Source organism: Pseudophryne corroboree, chromosome 10 (genome assembly GCF_028390025.1).
Source record: "Pseudophryne corroboree isolate aPseCor3 chromosome 10, aPseCor3.hap2, whole genome shotgun sequence".
NCBI lineage: Eukaryota > Metazoa > Chordata > Amphibia > Anura > Myobatrachidae > Pseudophryne > Pseudophryne corroboree.
Genome location: NC_086453.1, coordinates 168,676,027 through 168,693,771, shown reverse-complemented (window position 1 = coordinate 168,693,771; position 17,745 = coordinate 168,676,027). Strand labels below are relative to the sequence as shown.

Sequence of the window (17,745 nt, the reverse complement as noted above, 5' to 3'; positions counted from 1 at the left end):
GAGAAACTGTGCCCAGAGGAGACGGACAGTACGAGGAAAGGATTTTTGTTAATCCAAGGTCAAGATTCATACCAGCCACACCAATCACACCGTATAACTTGTGATATACTACCCAGTTAACTGTATGAAAACAACATAGCATCAGTCCAAGACCGATGAAAACTAACATATAACCCTTATGTAAGCAATAACTATATACAAGTCTTGCAGAAGTAGTCCGCACTTGGGACGGGCGCCCAGCATCCTCTACGGACTACGAGAAAAAGATTTACCGGTAGGTTTAAAATCTTATTTTCGCTTACGTCCTAGAGGATGCTGGGGACTCCGTAAGGACCATGGGGATTATACCAAAGCTCCCAAACGGGCAGGAGAGTGCGGATGACTCTGCAGCACCGATTGAGCAAACAGGAGGTCCTCCTCAGCCAGTATCAAACTTATAGAACTTTGCAAAGGTGTTTGAACCCGACCAAGTAGCAGCTCGGCACAGCTGTAGTGCCGAGACCCCTCGGGCAGCTGCCCAAGAAGAGACCACCTTCCTAGTGGAATGGGCCTTAACTGAATTAGGCAACGGCAATCCCGCCATAGAATGCGCCTGCTGAATCGTGTTACAGATCCAGCGAGCAATAGTCTGCTTTGAAGCAGGGGCGCCAATCTTGTTGGCTGCATACAGGACAAACAGTGCTTCTGTTTTTCTGACTCTAGCCATTCTGGCCACGTAAATTTTCAAAGCCCTGACCACATCAAGGGACTCGGAATCCTCCAAGTCACGCGTAGCCACAGGCACCACAATAGGTTGGTTCATATGAAAGGATGAGTCCACTTTTAGCAGGAATTGAGGACGGGTCCGCAATTCCGCTCTATCCATATGGAAAACCAGATAGGGGCTTTTATGTGATAAAGCCGCTAATTCCGACACTCGCCTAGCGGAAGCCAAGGCTAATAACATGACCACCTTCCAAGTGAGATATTTCAACTCCACCGTTTTAAGTGGTTCAAACCATAACCTTAACACCACGTTAAGGTCCCAAGGCACCACCGGAGGTACAAAAGGAGGCTGAATATGCAGTACTCCCTTTACAAAAGTTTGTACTTACTTCAGGGAGAGAGGCCAATTCCTTTTGAAAGAAAATGGATAAGGCCAAAATCTGAACCTTAATAGAGCCTAATTTTAGGCCCAAATTCACTCCAGTTTGTAGGAAGTGAAGGAAGTGGCCCAGGTGGAATTCTTCCGTAGGAGCATTCCTGGCCTCACACCAAGAAACATATTTTCGCCATATACAGTGATAATGTTTAGATGTCACGTCCTTCCTAGCCTTTATTAGCGTAGGAATGACCTCATCTGGAATACCCTTTTCCGCTAGGATCCGGCGTTCAACCGCCATGCCGTCAAACGCAGCCGCGGTAAGTCTTGGAACAGACAGGGCCCCTGTTGCAACAGGTCCTGTCTTAGAGGAAGTGGCCACGGATCTTCTGTGAGCGTTTCCTGCAGATCTGGAACCCAGGTACTTTGTGGCCAATCTGGAACAATGAGAATTGTTCTCACTCCTCTTTTTCTTACTATTATCAACACCTTGTGTATGAGAGGTAGAGGAGGAAATACATAGACCGACCGGAACACCAACGGTGTCACTAGGGCGTCTATAGCTACTGCCTGAGGGTCTCTTGACCTGGCGCAATACCTCTGTAGCTTTTTGTTGAGGCGGGACGCCATCATGTCTATCTGGGGCAGTCCCCACCGACTTGCAATCTGTGCGAAGACTTCCTGATGAAGTCCCCACTCTCCTGGATGTAGGTCGTGTCTTCTGAGGAAGTCTGCTACCCAGTTGTCCACTCCCGGAATGAACACTGCTGACAGTGCGCTTACATGATTCTCCGCCCAGCGAAGAATTCTGGTGGCTTCCGCCATCGCCACTCTGCTCCTTGTGCCGCCTTGGCAGTTTACATGAACTACTGCGGTGACGTTGTCTGACTGGATCAGAACTGGTTGGTCGCGAAGTAAGGTCTCCGCTTGACGCAGGGCGTTGTATATGGCCCTTAGCTCCAGGATGTTGATGTGAAGACAAGTCTCCTGACTTGACAAAAGACCTTGGAAATTTCTTACCTGTGTGGCTGCTCCCCAACCTCGGAGGCTCGCGTTCGTGGTCACCAGGATCCAGTCCTGAATGCCGAACCTGCGGCCCTCTAGAAGGTGAGCACTCTGCAGCCACCACAGGAGAGATACCCTGGCCCTGGGGGACATGGTGATCAACTGATGAATCTGTAGATGTGACCCGGACCACTTGTCCAGTAGGTCCCATTGCAAGATCCTCGCATGGAACCTGCCGAAGGGAATGGCCTCGTATGATGCCACTATCATTCCCAGGACTCAAGTGCAGTGATGCACTGACACCTGTTTTGGTTTCAATAGGTTCCTGACCAGAGTCATGAGTTCCTGGGCCTTTTCTATCGGAAGATAAACCCTTTTCTGGTCCGTATCCAGAATCATGCCCAAGCAAAGTCAGACGAGTCGTAGGAACCAACTGCGACTTCGGGATATTGAGAATCCAGCCGTGTTGCTGTAACACCTTCAGTGAAAGTTATACGCTGTTCAGCAACTGCTCTCTTGATCTCGCTTTTATGAGGAGATCGTTCAAGTACGGGATAATTGTGACACCTTGCTTTCGCAGGAGCACCATAATTTCCGCCATTACCTTGGTGAAAATTCTCGGGGAAAATTCTGGAGAGACCAAACGGCAACGTCTGAAATTGGTAATGACAATACTGTACCGCAAATCTTAGGTATGCCTGATGAGGTGGATAAATGAGTACATGAAGGTATGCATCCTTTATGTCCAGAGATATCATAAAATCCCCTCCTTCTAGGCTGGCGATGACCGCTCTTAGCGATTCCATCTTGAACTTGAACCTTTTCAAGTATAGGTTCAGGGATTTTAAATTTAATATGGGTCTGACCAAACCGTCCGGTTTTGGGACTACAAACAGGGTCGAATAATTTCCCTTTCCTTGTTGAAGCAGGGGAACCTTGACCACCAACTGTTGAAGATACAATTTGTGAATTGCATTTAACACTATCTCCCTTTCCTGGGGAGAAGATGGTAGGGCCGATTTGAAAAACCGGCGAGGAGGCACCTCTTCGAATTTCAGCTTGTAACCCTGAGAAACAATTTCTATTGCCTAGGGATCCACCTGCGAATGAACCCAGATGTGGCTGAAAACTCGAAGACGTGCCCCCACTGGGGCGGACTCCTTTAGCGGAGCCCCAGCGTCATGCGGTGGATTTTGTAGAGGCCGGGGAGGACTTCTGTTCCTGGGAACTAGCTGTGTTGTGCAGCTTTTTCCCTCTCCCCTTACCTCTGGCAAGAAAGGAGGCACCTCGTACTTTTTTGTTTCTCTGTGATCGAAAGTACTGCATTTGATAATGTGGTGCTTTCTTAGGCTGTGAGGGAATATAAGGCAAAAAATTTGATTTACCAGCTGTAGCTGTGGAGACTAGGTCCGAGAGACCTTCCCCAAACAATTCCTCACCCCTGTAAGGTAAAACCTCCATGCCTTTTTGAGTCGGCATCACCTGTCCATTGCCGGGTCCATAGGACTCGTCAAGCAGAAATCGACATAGCGTTTATTCTAGAACCCAGTAGACTAATGTCACTTTGAGCATCTCTCATATATAGGACAGCATCTTTTATATGCCCTATGGTCAATAACATAGCATCCTTATCTAGGGTCTCAATCTCTGCTGATAATGTATCTGTCCATGCTGCTACCGCGCTACAACCCCGGCCGACGCAATTGCCGGTCTGAGAAAGGTACCAGAATGTGTGTAAATGGACTTTAGGGTAACCTCCTGCTTGCGGTCAGCAGAGTCCCTGATGGTAGCCGTATCCTGGGATGGCAGCACTACCTTTTTTGATAAGCGTGTCAATGCTTTATCCACCCTAGGGGAGGATTCCCACCGTGTCCTGTCCATTGGCGGGAAAGGATACGCCATAAGAATCCTTTTGGGAATCTGCAGCTTTTTGTCTGGAGATTCCCAAGCTTTTTCACATAATTCGTTCAACTCATGTGAGGGGGGAAAGGTTATCTCAGGTTTCTTTCCCTTATACATGTGTACCCTCGTGTCATGTCCTCTTCCTCTCATGTCATGTTCCTCTGTGATGTGCAAAACATCTTTTATTGCAATAATCATATATCGAATACATTTAGCCAATTTTGGCTGTAACTTTGCATCATCGTAGTCGACACTGGAGTCAGAATCCGTGTCGGTATCTGTGTCAACTATTTGGGATAGTGGGCGCTTTTGAGACCCCGAAGGTCCCTGCGACATAGGGACAGGCATGGGTTGACTCCCTGACTGTTCCCTAGCTTCAGCTTTGTCTAACCTCTTGTGCAATAAGTTTACATTAGCACTTAAAACATTCCACATATCCATCCAGTCAGGTGTCGGCGTTGTCGACGGAGACACCACCTTAATTTGCTCCTGCTCCTCTCTAGGAGAGCCTTCTACCTCAGACATGTCGACACACGTGTACCGACACACCATACACTCAGGGAATCCTCTTATCTGAGGACAGTTCCCCAACAAGGCCCTTTGGAGAGACAGAGAGAGAGAGTATGCCAGCACACACCCCAGCGCTATATGACCCAGGAAAAAAACACAATTTTATGTTTACCCAGTAGCGCTGTATTTCCATATCTATATGCGCCTAATTATGTGCCCCCTCTTCTTTAAGACCCTCTTTCTACCATGGTATAAGCAGGGGAGAGTCCGGGGAGCTTCCCCTCAGCGGTGCTGTGGAGAAAATGGCGCTGGTGAGTGCTGAGGGAGAAGCCCCACCCCCTCAGCGACGGGCTTCTGTCCCGCACAAATAAAGTAAAAAAATGGCGGGGGCTCTTATATATATACAGTGCCTAGCTGCATATATATTTATTTTGCCAAAGAGAGGTCTATATTGCTGCCAAGGGCGCCCCCCCTGCGCCCTTCACCCTTACAGTGACTGCCGTGTGTGAGGTGTATGGGAGCAATGGCGCACAGCTTTACTGCTGTGCGTTACCTCAGTGAAGATCATGAAGTCTTCTGCCGCCTCTGATGTCTTCTTTTCTTCTCATACTCACCCGGCTTCTATCTTCCGGCTCTGCGAGGGGGACGGCGGCGCGGCTCTGGGACGGACGGCGAGGGTGAGACCTGCGTACCGATCCCTCTGGAGCTAATGGTGTCCAGTAGCCTAAGAAGCAGAGCCTTTCAACTCACAGAAGTAGGTGTGCTTCTCTCCCCTCCGTCCCTCGATGCAGAGAGTCTGTTGCCAACAGGCTCCCTGAAAATAAAAAATCTAACAAATATACTTTCTGTCAGGAAACTCAGGAGAGCTCCCTGAAAAGCACCCAGTCTCCTCTGGGCACAGTAGTAAACTGAGGTCTGGAGGAGGGGCATAGAGGGAGGAGCCACTGCACACCCAGATCTAAAGTCTTTCTTAAAGTGCCCATGTCTCCTGCGGAGCCCGTCTATCCCCCATGGTCCTTACGGTGTCCCCAGCATCCTCTAGGACGTAAGAGAAAAATTATGCTTGCAGAAAAATCCAATTGAGTGATTAAACAGCTCTTCATTTTCTGGCTTTATTTTTATGCTAACAAATTTGCTCTCTGAAGAGTGTCCACAATGCCAAGTCTCTGATTAACACCTTTGTAGGAATGGTTTTTCACCTATTACTGAATTAAACTTGCTTCATTGGAAAGGCAGCAAGATGCATCCTCATTTCAATGTCTACTGAAATAATACAGGTTGACACCAGGAAACATTAATGGCACTGCATCCTTGCTGCTTTCTCATGTGGAAGTCTGTTTAATGTGAAAACAAGGTGATATCTAATTAGCACACAGGTAAGGAATTAAGAAAATCTTTCTTTAAGGGTGAAGATGTTTTCACAAAATCGTTGTCCCAATGCATCATTGAAATTCAAGATGGAAGATGATTTTAATATATCACTTGTACATTTTGCATTGCTCTTCTGGTGACAATGTAGTTTGTTTTTGTCAATTAGCATTTCAGTAATAGGGTAAAGAAAATCAAGTGGATTTTTTAAAGAAAACAATACTGTCAATATACTATTAAAACAAATTAAAATGGTAAAAGTTATTGTACTTTAAGTAAAAATAAAAGAGCCAAAATATGAATCCCAGTTTTTGATTACTTTAATTATAAAAAAAAAATACACATAGCAGAGGATAGTTTCGATCAATCGACCTCTGGGTTATGAGCCCAGCATACTTCCATTGCACCACTCTGCTGCTCATGTAAGTGCAAGAGATCCTGAAGGCTGTACTATAAGGAAAGACTTACTAGGCTGAATATGTATATACTAGAAAAGAGGTGCCTAAGAGGAGATATTATTAATATCTTCAAATATGTAAAGATACATAACAAAGAGTTATCAGAGGAATTATTTATTAAAAGAACACAGTTTAGGACACGTGGGCACTTGCTGCGACAGGAGGAAAGTTCCGAACGCAATGGAGGAAAGGGTTCTTCACTGTTAGGGCAATCAGGATGTGGAATTCCCTGCCAGGGAAGGTGGTAATGGCGGACTCTGTAATTGGATTTAAAAAAGGAATGGATACATTTCTGAATGAAAAAGCTATCCAAGGTTATAATACTTAAAATATCAACATGGTAGATCCGGGGGTAACATGAGTTATAGTAGCTAACTAGTCATAAAATTAGTAATGTACTGTAGTATGCTAAGGACCACAATGCAGCACAAGACAATGAGCAATGATACTGAGCACTGATGAGGATACTACTGAGAACTGACACTGAGCAGGCACATCTCTGTCAAGTAAAGGAGATTCAACTGAGGCAGCACAAGGGAACTCTCGAAAGAAGAACAAGGCTAGAGGAAGATCTGAGACAAAGAAATCTGACTTTTACCAGAGCTGACCAGAGGAAAGCACAAACACAGTCCCCCACTACCACAAATAATGCAGTCGAGTTTCCCACATTTGGGAAAATCACAGGGGTCAGCATACCCAGAATGCAATGAATGAACCTCACCCTGGGAGAACAATCTTCATGACCATGGTATCTCCTATGCAAAATAAGTATGATTTGGGATAGGGCTGGGGAGGACCGCTGCTCAGGCATATCTCTGTCAAGTAAAGGAGATTCAACTGAGGCAGCACAAGGGAACTCTCATCTGGGGCCAACAACTGCAGGGAGAACACATATTTTCAGATGAACATGGGAGGGCAGAAGGCTGCCTAATACTGAAGCACCCCCAAACAACAAACCAAATGCAACAACTAGTGCAAGCATTCCTGTGGGAAGGCCTGCAGCAGATGGACTTGCATATGGTGATGTCATCCAAGCAGTGGGTCAAAGTTGGCTTCAACCCTCGTCTGCATATGAAAAGAGAAAAGGGGTATGCAGGGCATGGCGGCCTTTTGAGGCGCTTGGATGACCCCTAGTTCGCATTAAACACCCCCACCCTCCTTTAGTGTGGCGCTCATGTTGGCCATGCCCCAGCCCCTGAAGCATTCAAGCTGATTTCTTGCAGCAGCTGGGCACTGTAACAGCTCCAGAGCTGCTCTGTAAGGCAAGTAAAAGGGTGTGGGCCCTACAGCACTACCTGTAGTTTGCATTGTGCATTGGAAGGCACAAAGTAAGCAGACAGGAGGAGAAGTCAGGATAGTGCACAAGTGCCAAAATGAGCCCCACACCGAAGGAGGGTGGGGGTGTTTAATGCGAACTAGGGGTCATCCAAGCGCCGCAAAAGGCCACCATGCCCTGCATACCCCTTTTCTCTTTTCATATGCAGATGAGGGTTCCAGCCAACTTTGACCCACTGCTTGGATGACATCACCGTATGCAAATCCGTCTTCTGCAGACCTTCCCCCAGGAATGCTTGCACTAGTTGTTGCATTTGGTTTGTTGTTTGGGTGTGCTTCAGTATTAAGCAGCCTTCTACCCTCCCATGTTCATCTGAAAAAATGTGTTCTCCCTGCAGTTGTTGTCCCCAGATGAGAGTTCCCTTGTGCTGCCTCAGTTGAATCTCCTTTACTTGACAGAGATGTGCCTGAGCAGCGGCCCTCCTCAGCCCTATCCCAAATCATATTTATTTTGCATAGGAGATACCATGGTCATGAAGATTGTTCTCCCAGAGTGAGGTTCGTTCATTGCATTCTGGGTATGCTGACCCCTGTGATTTCCCCAAATGTGGGAAACTCGACTTCATTATTTGTGGTAGTGGGGGACTGTGTTTGTGATTTCCTCTGGTCAGCTTTGGTAAAAGTCAGATTTCTTTGTCTCAGATCTTCCTCTAGCCTTGTTCTTCTTTCGAGAGTTCCCTTGTGCTGCCTCAGTTGGAGCTCCTTCACTTGACAGGAGGGTGCCCGAGCAGGGACCCTCCCCAGCTCTAGCCCAACTCCTACTTACCTGCCAGGTGAGATACTATGATCATGAAGGTGCTTCTCCCAGGGCAATGCTCAAGCATTGCACTCTGGGTGTGCGGCTCCTGCGATTTCCCCAAATGTGGGACACTTGACTGCATAATTTGTGTTTCCCCTGGTCGGCTCTCGTATAATTCAGATCTCTTTGTCTCAGGTCTCTCTCCAGCCTAGTTTGCTGTCTGTTTCCACTTCTCTTTTCTTGAGCCGCTCCCTTCTATGCCCTTGCGCACTATCCTGACTTCTCCCGTCTGCTTACTTTGTGCCCTCCAATGCACAATGCGAACTGCAGGTAGTGCTGCAGGGCCCACACCCTTTTACTTGCCTTACAGAGCAGCTCTGGAGCTGTTACAGTGCCCAGCTGCTGCAAGAAATCAGCTTGAATGCTTCAGGGGCTGGGGCATAGCCAACATGAGCCCCACACCGAAGGAGGGTCGAGGTGTTTAATGCGAACTAGGGGTCATCCAAGCGCCGCAAAAGGCCGCCATGCCTTGCACGCCCCTTTTCTCTTTTCATATGCAGACGAGGGTTGAAGCCAACTTTGACCCACTGCTTGGATGACATCAGCATATGCAAATCCATCTGCTGCAGGCCTTCCCCCAGGAATGCTTGCACTAGTTGTTGCATTTGGTTTGTTGTTTGGGGGTGCTTCAGTATTAGGCAGCCTTCTGCCGTCCCATGTTCATCTGAAAATATGTGTTCTCCCTGCAGTTGTTGTGCCCAGATGAGAGTTCCCTTGTGCTGCCTCAGTTGAATCTCCTTTACTTGACAGAGATGTGCCTGAGCAGCGGCCCTCCCCAGCTCTATCCCAAATCATACTTATTTTGCATAGGAGATACCATGGTCATGAAGATTGTTCTCCTAGGGTGAGGTTCATTCATTGCATTCTGGGAATGCTGACCCCTATGATTTCCCCAAATGTGGGAAACTCGACTGCATTATTTGTGGTAGTGGGGAACTGTGTTTGTGCTTTCCTCTGGTCAGCTCTGGTAAAAGTCAGATTTATTTGTCTCAGATCTTCCTCTAGCCTTGTTCTTCTTTCGAGAGTTTCCTTGTGCTGCCTCAGTTGGATCTCCTTCACTTGACAGGGGGGGGTGCCTGAGCAGCGACCCTCCCCAGCTCTAGCCCAACTCCTACTTACCTGCCAGGTGAGATACTATGATCATGAAGGTGATTCTCCCAGGGCAAGGCTCACCCATTGCACTCTGGGTGTGCTGCTCCTGCGATTTCCCCAAATGTGGGAAACTTTACTGCATAATTTGTGTTTCCCCTGGTCGGCTCTCGTTAAATTCAGATCTCTTTGTCTCAGGTCTCTCTCCAGCCTAGTTTGCTGTCTGTTTCCACTTCTCTTTTCTTGAGCCGCTCCCTTCTATGCCCTTGCGCACTTTCCTGACTTCTCCCGTCTGCTTACTTTGTGCCTTCCAACGCACAATGCGAACTACAGGTAGTGCTGCAGGGCCCACAACCTTTTACTTGCCTTACAGAGCAGCTCTGGAGCTGTTACAGTGCCAAGCTGCTGCAAGAAATAAGCTTGAATGCTTCAGGGGCTGGGGCATAGCCAACATGAGCCCCACACCGAAGGAGGGTGGAGGTGTTTAATGCGAACTAGGGGTCATCCAAGCGCCGCAAAAGGCCGCCATGCCCTGCACGCCCCTTTTCTCTTTTCATATGCAGATGAGGGTTGAAGCCAACTTTGACCCACTGCTTGGATGACATCACCATATGCAAATCCATCTGCTGCAGGCCTTCCCCCAGGAATGCTTGCACTAGTTGTTGCATTTGGTTTGTTGTTTGGGGGTGCTTCAGTATTAGGCAGCCTTCTGCCCTCCTATGTTCATCTGAAAAAATGTGTTCTCCCTGCAGTTGTTGTCCCCAGATGAGAGTTCCCTTGTGCTGCCTCAGTTGAATCTCCTTTACTTGACAGAGATGTGCCTGAGCAGCGGCCCTCCCCAGCCCTATCCCAAATCATATTTTTTTTGCATAGGAGATACCATGGTCATGAAGATTGTTCTCCCAGGGTGAGGTTCATTCATTGCATTCTGGGTATGCTGACCCTTGTGATTTCCCCAAATGTGGGAAACTCGACTGCATTATTTGTGGTAGTGGGGGACTGTGTTTGTGCTTTCCTCTGGTCAGCTCTGGTAAAAGTCAGATTTATTTGTCTCAGATCTTCCTCTAGCCTTGTTCTTCTTTCGAGAGTTCCCTTGTGCTGCCTCAGTTGGATCTCCTTCACTTGACAGGGGGGTGCCCGAGCAGCGACCCTCCTCAGCTCTAGCCCAACTCCTACTTACCTGCCAGGTAAGATACTATGATCATGAAGGTGCTTCTCCCAGGGCAAGGCTCACCCATTGCACTCTGGGTGTGCTGCCCCTGCGATTTCCCCAAATGTGGGAAACTTGACTGCATAATTTGTGTTTCCCCTGGTCGGCTCTCGTTAAATTCAGATCTCTTTGTCTCAGGTCTCTCTCCAGCCTAGTTTGCTGTCTGTTTCCACTTTTCTTTGCTTGAGCCGCTCCCTTCTATGCCCTTGCGCACTATCCTGACTTCTCCCGTCTGCTTACTTACAAGGGCTGCAGCAGGCTAGGTCTAATAGACCTCTTTACTGCAGCTCCATCACTCCCAGTTGCGCAGTATACTCCCGTGCCCCGGTTGTTGGGTCACTGCAGCGGAGGCTCCGTTTTCTTCCTAAGGTCAGTCACACACACACCGCCCTCCGGGATCACGAGGCCGCTGATGGGGGCGTGCCGTGTGCGCACTGGCGTGGACACTGATTACTGGGCAGCCGCTCCACTAGCCACCAGGGACAGTTAAGGAGCACAGCTCTGGGTTTTTTTCTCCTATATTAACCCCATTTTGTACTACCCGCAGTGCATTGTGATAGGTAATGGGGCCTGATTCAGGTTGGATCGCAATCCAACTGCAAAAACTGCTAAGAGCATACGCATCCGCCTGCATTTTCTGCGGCACCCTGCAGATAATGCGATCGCCTCTGCCTGTCAATCGGTGCAGGGGGGGGGGAATGGGGTCAACAACACTCAATTTCCAAGTCGGAGATGGAGCGGTGCGGGGGCACGGTTTCAAAATGGGGTCGGCAACGGAGAAACAGGAGGCGTAGTCAGAGCAGCTGCATGACATCACATGGGCCGGACTCTGCCATTGGAGCCCCAGCGTCATGAGGTAGATTTTGTAGAGGCTGGGGAGGACTTCTGTTCCTGGGAACTAGCTGTGTTGTGCAGCTTTATTCCTTTGCCCCTACCTCTGGCAAGAAAGGACGCACCTCGCACTTTCTTGTTTCTTTGTGACCGAATGGACTGCATTTGATAATGCAGAGCTTTCTTATGCTGTGAGGGAACATAAGGTAAAAAATTTGATTTTCCAACTGTAGCTGTGCGTGTTAATGCTTTGTCCATCCTAGGGGAGGAGTCCCATCGTAACCTATCCGTTGATGGAAAAGGATACGCCATAAGAATCCTTTTGGAAATCTGCAGTCTTTTATCTGGAGATTCCCAAGCTTTTTCACATAACTCGTTCAGCTCGTGTGAACCCCTCAAAGGTTACCTCAGGCTTCTTTCCCTTGTACATATGTACCCTCTTGTCAGGGACAGGGGGTGCCTCTGTTATGTGCAAAACATCTTTTATTGCCATAATCATATATCGAATGGATTTTGCCAATTTTGGCTGTAACTTTGCATCATCGTAATCGACACTGGAGTCAGAATCCGTGTCGGTATCTGTGTCAACAATCTGGGATAGTGGGCGCTTATGAGACCCTGACAGTCCCCGCAACATAGGATCAGGCATGGGTTGAGACCCTGACTGTCCCAAAGCTTCAGCCTTGTCTAATCTTTTGTGCAATGAGTTTACACTAGCATTTAAAACATTCCACATATCCATCCAATCAGCTGTCGGCGGAGACACCACATTCATTTGCTCCCGCTCCTCTCTAATATAGCCTTCTTCCTCAGACATGTCGACACACGTGTACCGACACACCACACACACCGGGAATGCTTTTTCTGAAGACAGTTTCCCCACAAGGCCCTTTGGAGAGACAGAGAGAGAGTATGCCAGCACACCCCCCAGCGCTATATAAACCAGGAATAACACAGTAACTTAATGTTTGTCCAGTAGCGCTGCTGTATGTAATTTGCGCCGAATTATGTGCCCCCCCCTCTCTTTTCAACCCTCTTCTCTACCGTGGTATAAGCAGGGGAGAGTCCGGGGAGCTTCCTCTCAGCGGTGCTGTGGAGAAAAAATGGCGCTAGTGAGTGCTGAGGGAGAAGCCCCGCCCCCTCGGCGGGTGGCTTCTGTCCCGCTTAATCTGAAAAATTGGCGGGGGCTCATACATATATACAGTGCCCAGCTGTATATATGTTATATTTTTGCCAAAAAGAGGTTTATATTGCTGCCCAGGGCGCCCCCCCTGCGCCCTGCACCCTTACAGTGACCGGAGTATGTTAGGTGTATGGGAGCAATGGCGCACACGCTGCAGTGCTGTGCGTTACCTCAGTGAAGATCATGAACTCTGTGGAGCCCGTCTATCCCCATGGTCCTTACGGAGTCCCCAGCATCCTCTAGGACGTTAGAGAAACTAGGATTTTAATACCTACCGGTAAATCCTTTTCTCTTAGTCTGTAGAGGATGCTGGGCACCCGTCCCAGTGTGTACTGTGTCTGCAGTTATTAAATGGCCCTTAACTCCAGAACATTTATGTGGAGACAACTTTCCTGACTTGACCATCTTCCTTGGACGTTTTCCCCCTGTGTGACTGCTCCCCAGCCTCGGAGGGTTGCATCCGTGGTCCCTAGGATCCAGTCCTGGATCCCGAACCATCGCCCCTCTAGGAGGTGAGAACTGTGCAGCCACCAATGGAGTGAGATTCTGATCTTGGAAGACAGTATTATCCTCCGGTGCATGTGTAGGTGGGATCCGGACCACTTGTGCAACAGGTCCCACTGGAACACTCTGGCATGGAACCTGCCAAACTGAATGGCCTCGTAGGCCACAACCATCTTCCCCAGCAACCGAATGCATTGATGGATTAACACTCTTGCTGGTTTCAGAATGTGTTTGACCAGACTCTGGATCTCCATAGCCTTTCCACTGGAAGAAAGCCTCTTCTGTGCCCAGTATGACTCCCAGAAACAACAACCGCGTCATTGGGACCAACTGCGATTTTGGCAAGTTTAGGAGCCAACCATGTTGTTGAAGAACTGTCAGGGAGAGTGCAATGTTTTGCACCAACTGGTCCCTGGATCTCGCCTTTATCAGGAGATCATCCAAGTACGGGATAATTGTGACTCCTTGCTTGCGAAGGAGAACCATCATTTCCGCCATCACCTTGGTGAAAATCCTCGGAGCCGTGGACAGACCAAACGGCAACGTCTGAAATTGGTAATGACAATCCTGAATTGCAAACCTTAGGTAGCTTGATGCAGTGGCTAAATGGGAACATGTAAGTAGGCATCCTTTATGTCTACCAAAACCATGAAATCTCCTTCCTCCGGACTGGAGATCACTACCCTGAGAGATTCCATCTTGAAATTGAATTTCTTTAGGAAGAAATTGAGGGATTTCAGATGTAAGATTGGTCTGACTGAGCCGTCCGGCTTCGGGACCACGAAGAGGCTTGAATAAAAACCTTCTCCCTGCTGACTAAGGCCAATTTGAACAATCGGTGAGGGGGAACGTCTTGAAACCCCAGTTTGTACCCTTGGGACACTATTTGTAAAACCCACGAGTCCAGGTCCGAATGAATCCAGAACTGACTGAAGAGTTTTAGACGTGCCCCCACTGGTGTGGGCTCCTGCAAGAAAGCCCCAGCGTCATGCAGTGGATTTGGCAGAAGCAGAGGACAATCTCTGCTCCTGCGATCTTGAAGAGGCTACAGACCTCTTCCTTCTCCTTCCTCTACCTGCAAAGAAAGGGGAATCTTAACTTCTTGCATATCTATTGGGCCAAAATGACTGCGTTAGATAATGATGCGTCTTCATCCGTTGAGAGGGAACATAGAGCAAGAAGGTTGACTTACCTGCGGGAGCTGCCGAGATCAAATTAACTAGGCCGTCGCCAAACAAGGCTTCACCTTCATAGGGAAGAGACTCCCTTTCTTCTTGGAGTCAGCATCAGCATTCCCTTGGTGAATCCACAATGCCCTCCTATCCGAGTCTGCCATGAAATTGGCCCGTGAACTCAAGAGTCCTATATCCCTTGCAGTCGTAAGTATGCTGCAGTGTCAACAGGCCAACTAAACCCTCCCCCCTCCTTTTACCCCATCACTTTGTCCAGTCCCTGTGGTCCATACTGTATTGCCATTATTATGCATTTTGCTGTGCTGGCCCTTTTCTGAATGTCCCTGCCACCGCCACCGAAGAGCTGGATAGCCCAGTATGAAAACCACCTGCCGGCCTCACTGACGGTCCGAGTCAAAGGCTCCATTTTTTTTTTAAAGATCCCTCTGCCAAGTTAAGGGGGCCCGAGAGATATCAGTGTACTGGGGCCCAAGATTTCTGTTGCTGGCCCTGACCCTCAGGGGCGTATCTACCCCTTGGCCAGGATGTCACTTGCCAGGGGCACCATCCAGGTTTCAGTTGGGGGATTAGAGTTCATACAGTAATTAAATGTTTTCATATTGAGAACTACATCTCCCAGCATATACAGTGTGCTGGGGATGCTAACAAGCTTTATTTAAAAGTTTAAAAAACATTGCTTTTATGATTGCAATGGTTAAAAAGGGAGAGCTATAAATCAATTTATCAGTGAATGATCGCAGTTTGAGCTGTTACATTTTACTGAACCACCTATCCCTCCACACTCACTACCTGTCCTCAGGATACATTTACCATCCCGGCAGACGGTATACCGGCGGTCATTTGACCGATGTTGGAATCCTGACACCAGTTGGGAGACTGGTGCCTGCACACAGACAGCCAACATCCCGAAGGCGAGTATTGGAGGGAGGGTTAGGAGTTGGACCAGGGGAGGTGGTGTAAGGGAAGGCACTAGGAGGGGGGGGGGGAGGTAGCCCTAGCTGCCACACCCTGAGGGTTAGCTCTATCTGCCACCCCCCCAGAGGGTTAGTATTAGGATTGGGGATCATGTGACCGCTGGAATCCCGAGCGCTGGATGCCATACCCAACCCCCTTTACTTTTTCAGGCATTTCTATCTCTCCTCTCTCTATGGTGTTCCAATTGCCCACTTTCCCTTGTGCTTTACTCTCTCCTTTGTTTAGAGCATCAGTTTCTGTAGTCCACTTATACCCTTATTTTTTCCAGTGTTTCACTATCTCTCTGATGTAATGAGGATGTATGGTCTAGAGGGATCAGTAATGCATTGTACTGTATAGAGACGTCAGGGATGTAGCGTAGGGAATAGAGGCGTCAGGGATGTAGCGTAGGGAATAGAGGCGTCAGGGATGTGGCGTAGGGAATAGAGGCGTCAGGGATGTGGCGTAGGGAATAGAGGCGTTAGGGATGTGGCGTAGGGAATAGAGGCGTCAGGGATGTGGCGTAGGGAATAGAGGCGTCAGGGATGTGGCGTAGGGAATAGAGGCGTCAGGGATGTGGCGTAGGGAATAGAGGCGTCAGGGATGTGGCGTAGGGAATAGAGGTGTCAGGAATGTAGCGTAGGGAATATAGGCATCAGGGATGTACTAGCAGGTATATAGAGGTCAGTGTACTGTAAAGAGGGGTCAGTAATGCAGTGATGGTTATAGAAAGGTCAGTGATGTAGTGTAGGGTATAGAGGGGTCAGTTATGTAGTGTGGGGTAAAGAGGGGTCAGTAAAGATACTAAGCTGAAGTACTTAGAACACTTCTTGAATTAAGACACAACCTGCAAGAAAAAGTATGCAATATGGGTGAAAAGGCAAATGTCAGAGGTCTGATACAAGTGACCAGCTCCATACCTTGCACCACATAGCGTTATGTTAAACTGGGATATGTTCTTTTGTGGTGTGTGTGTGTGTGTGGGGGGGGGGGGGGTGCCAAAGGCTGCCTGCCTGATTGCTCCTCCCCCATCCGGCTCCCAAGCACCTCTGCTGCCCAGTGATCCAGGAGCCTGCTGCTAGGAAGAAGTGGCCGAGCTTCAGCAAGCGAGTGTGGAAACTGGCGGAGGAAGTCATGATAACCAGATAATGGGGAGTGGAGAGCCAGTTCCAAGGTAATACTTTATACAGCTGGTTGAGATCCTGGTCGGTGGATATGGATTCCAAGAAAACCCTGGAGGTGCTTCCTTTCAAGGGAGACACTCTCTTTGGAGAAGACCTCAATAAGATTGTAGCTGATCTGGCTACTGCTAAAACAACTTGCCTACCTAGTATGACTCCTACCACGCAGAAGGCTAAAAGTACTTTCCCTTGGCCCTTTCATCCTCCAGGTAAAGCGTACCCATGGTCAGGCATACCCAAAGCAAGCTCATGCTTCCAGACCTGACAAGCCCAGACTGAAGCAAGCCTGGGCTGCCCGTCAGCCTGCTTCCAAAACGGACAAGCCTGCCGCATGACGGGGCGGGCCTCCCTCTGGGGGATCCCAGGGTGGGGGGTCCGACTTCTAGGTTTGGCATAGAAAGGTATAATTCTAAGCTAGAGAATTCTATTTGGAGCTCACCTTGTACTTTGTGAAGAAATAATCAGCATTGTGGCTGAGCAGATACATGTAGTGTGTGGCTGCAAACTGCATGGATCTGCTGCGTTGCAATGCTGATACTTTTTTTTTTCAAAGTACCAATAGCTTCATATAATGTTCACAATTTTTATGCAGGATCAAATAGCTCAATGGGTAGGGTGTTTGATTAGAATTCAACAGGTTATAGGTTTGAATCCTGGGTATTGTAGTTTGAGATGTGTTATTTAATAAAGCATGTTATGCTGACTGCCGGCATCCTATCACCTGGGATATCATACTAAATAAATGGAGCTGATAATTTTTTTTTTTTTTTTTAAACTAGGGACAATTTCCAGATACTTTTCTTTATAACTGAGATTGCCCCCTGGAACTTCACATCAGTTGACAACTATGCATGAGTGGGCAGTGCTTGCCCTGGATCTGCCCACCCATTTGTGTGCTGTCATAAAAGAAAGCATAACTGACAGTTATCCTGGGCGTACACTACACAATTATCTGTCAGGCTATCTATCCAGTCTGGATGGATGGAATAAAAATCTGGTAATGTATAGGAGCAAATGTCAATTAACCATTTGCTCCCAAACACAAGAAAAGTGGTCAAAAATGGTCATTACACAAATTGGTTAAACCCCAAATTTAACCAATTTGTTTAGGGGACCATTTTTGTCCATTTTCTAGTGTTTGA

At 48.1% G+C, this 17,745-nt stretch overlaps 5 non-coding genes and 2 pseudogenes across 5 annotated transcripts; 6 read left to right on the top strand and 1 right to left on the bottom strand.

The window, feature by feature from the left end:
- Positions 1-6,932: 6,932 nt before the first annotated feature.
- LOC134967330 (U1 spliceosomal RNA) lies at positions 6,933-7,096 on the bottom strand. The gene has a single exon (XR_010188828.1). It is a non-coding gene; the product is annotated as a U1 spliceosomal RNA (small nuclear RNA).
- Positions 7,097-8,101: 1,005 nt separating this feature from the next.
- LOC134967541 (U1 spliceosomal RNA) lies at positions 8,102-8,265 on the top strand. Its single transcript, XR_010189002.1, has one exon. It is a non-coding gene; the product is annotated as a U1 spliceosomal RNA (small nuclear RNA).
- A 152-nt stretch (positions 8,266-8,417) lies between these two features.
- LOC134967782 (U1 spliceosomal RNA) lies at positions 8,418-8,580 on the top strand. Its single transcript, XR_010189159.1, has one exon. It is a non-coding gene; the product is annotated as a U1 spliceosomal RNA (small nuclear RNA).
- A 671-nt stretch (positions 8,581-9,251) lies between these two features.
- On the top strand, positions 9,252-9,415 carry LOC134967450 (U1 spliceosomal RNA). Its single transcript, XR_010188927.1, has one exon. It is a non-coding gene; the product is annotated as a U1 spliceosomal RNA (small nuclear RNA).
- Positions 9,416-9,569: 154 nt separating this feature from the next.
- On the top strand, positions 9,570-9,711 carry LOC134967749 (U1 spliceosomal RNA; annotated as a pseudogene).
- A 692-nt stretch (positions 9,712-10,403) lies between these two features.
- On the top strand, positions 10,404-10,567 carry LOC134967487 (U1 spliceosomal RNA). Its single transcript, XR_010188957.1, has one exon. It is a non-coding gene; the product is annotated as a U1 spliceosomal RNA (small nuclear RNA).
- Positions 10,568-10,719: 152 nt separating this feature from the next.
- On the top strand, positions 10,720-10,861 carry LOC134967750 (U1 spliceosomal RNA; annotated as a pseudogene).
- The last annotated feature ends 6,884 nt before the right edge of the window (positions 10,862-17,745 follow it).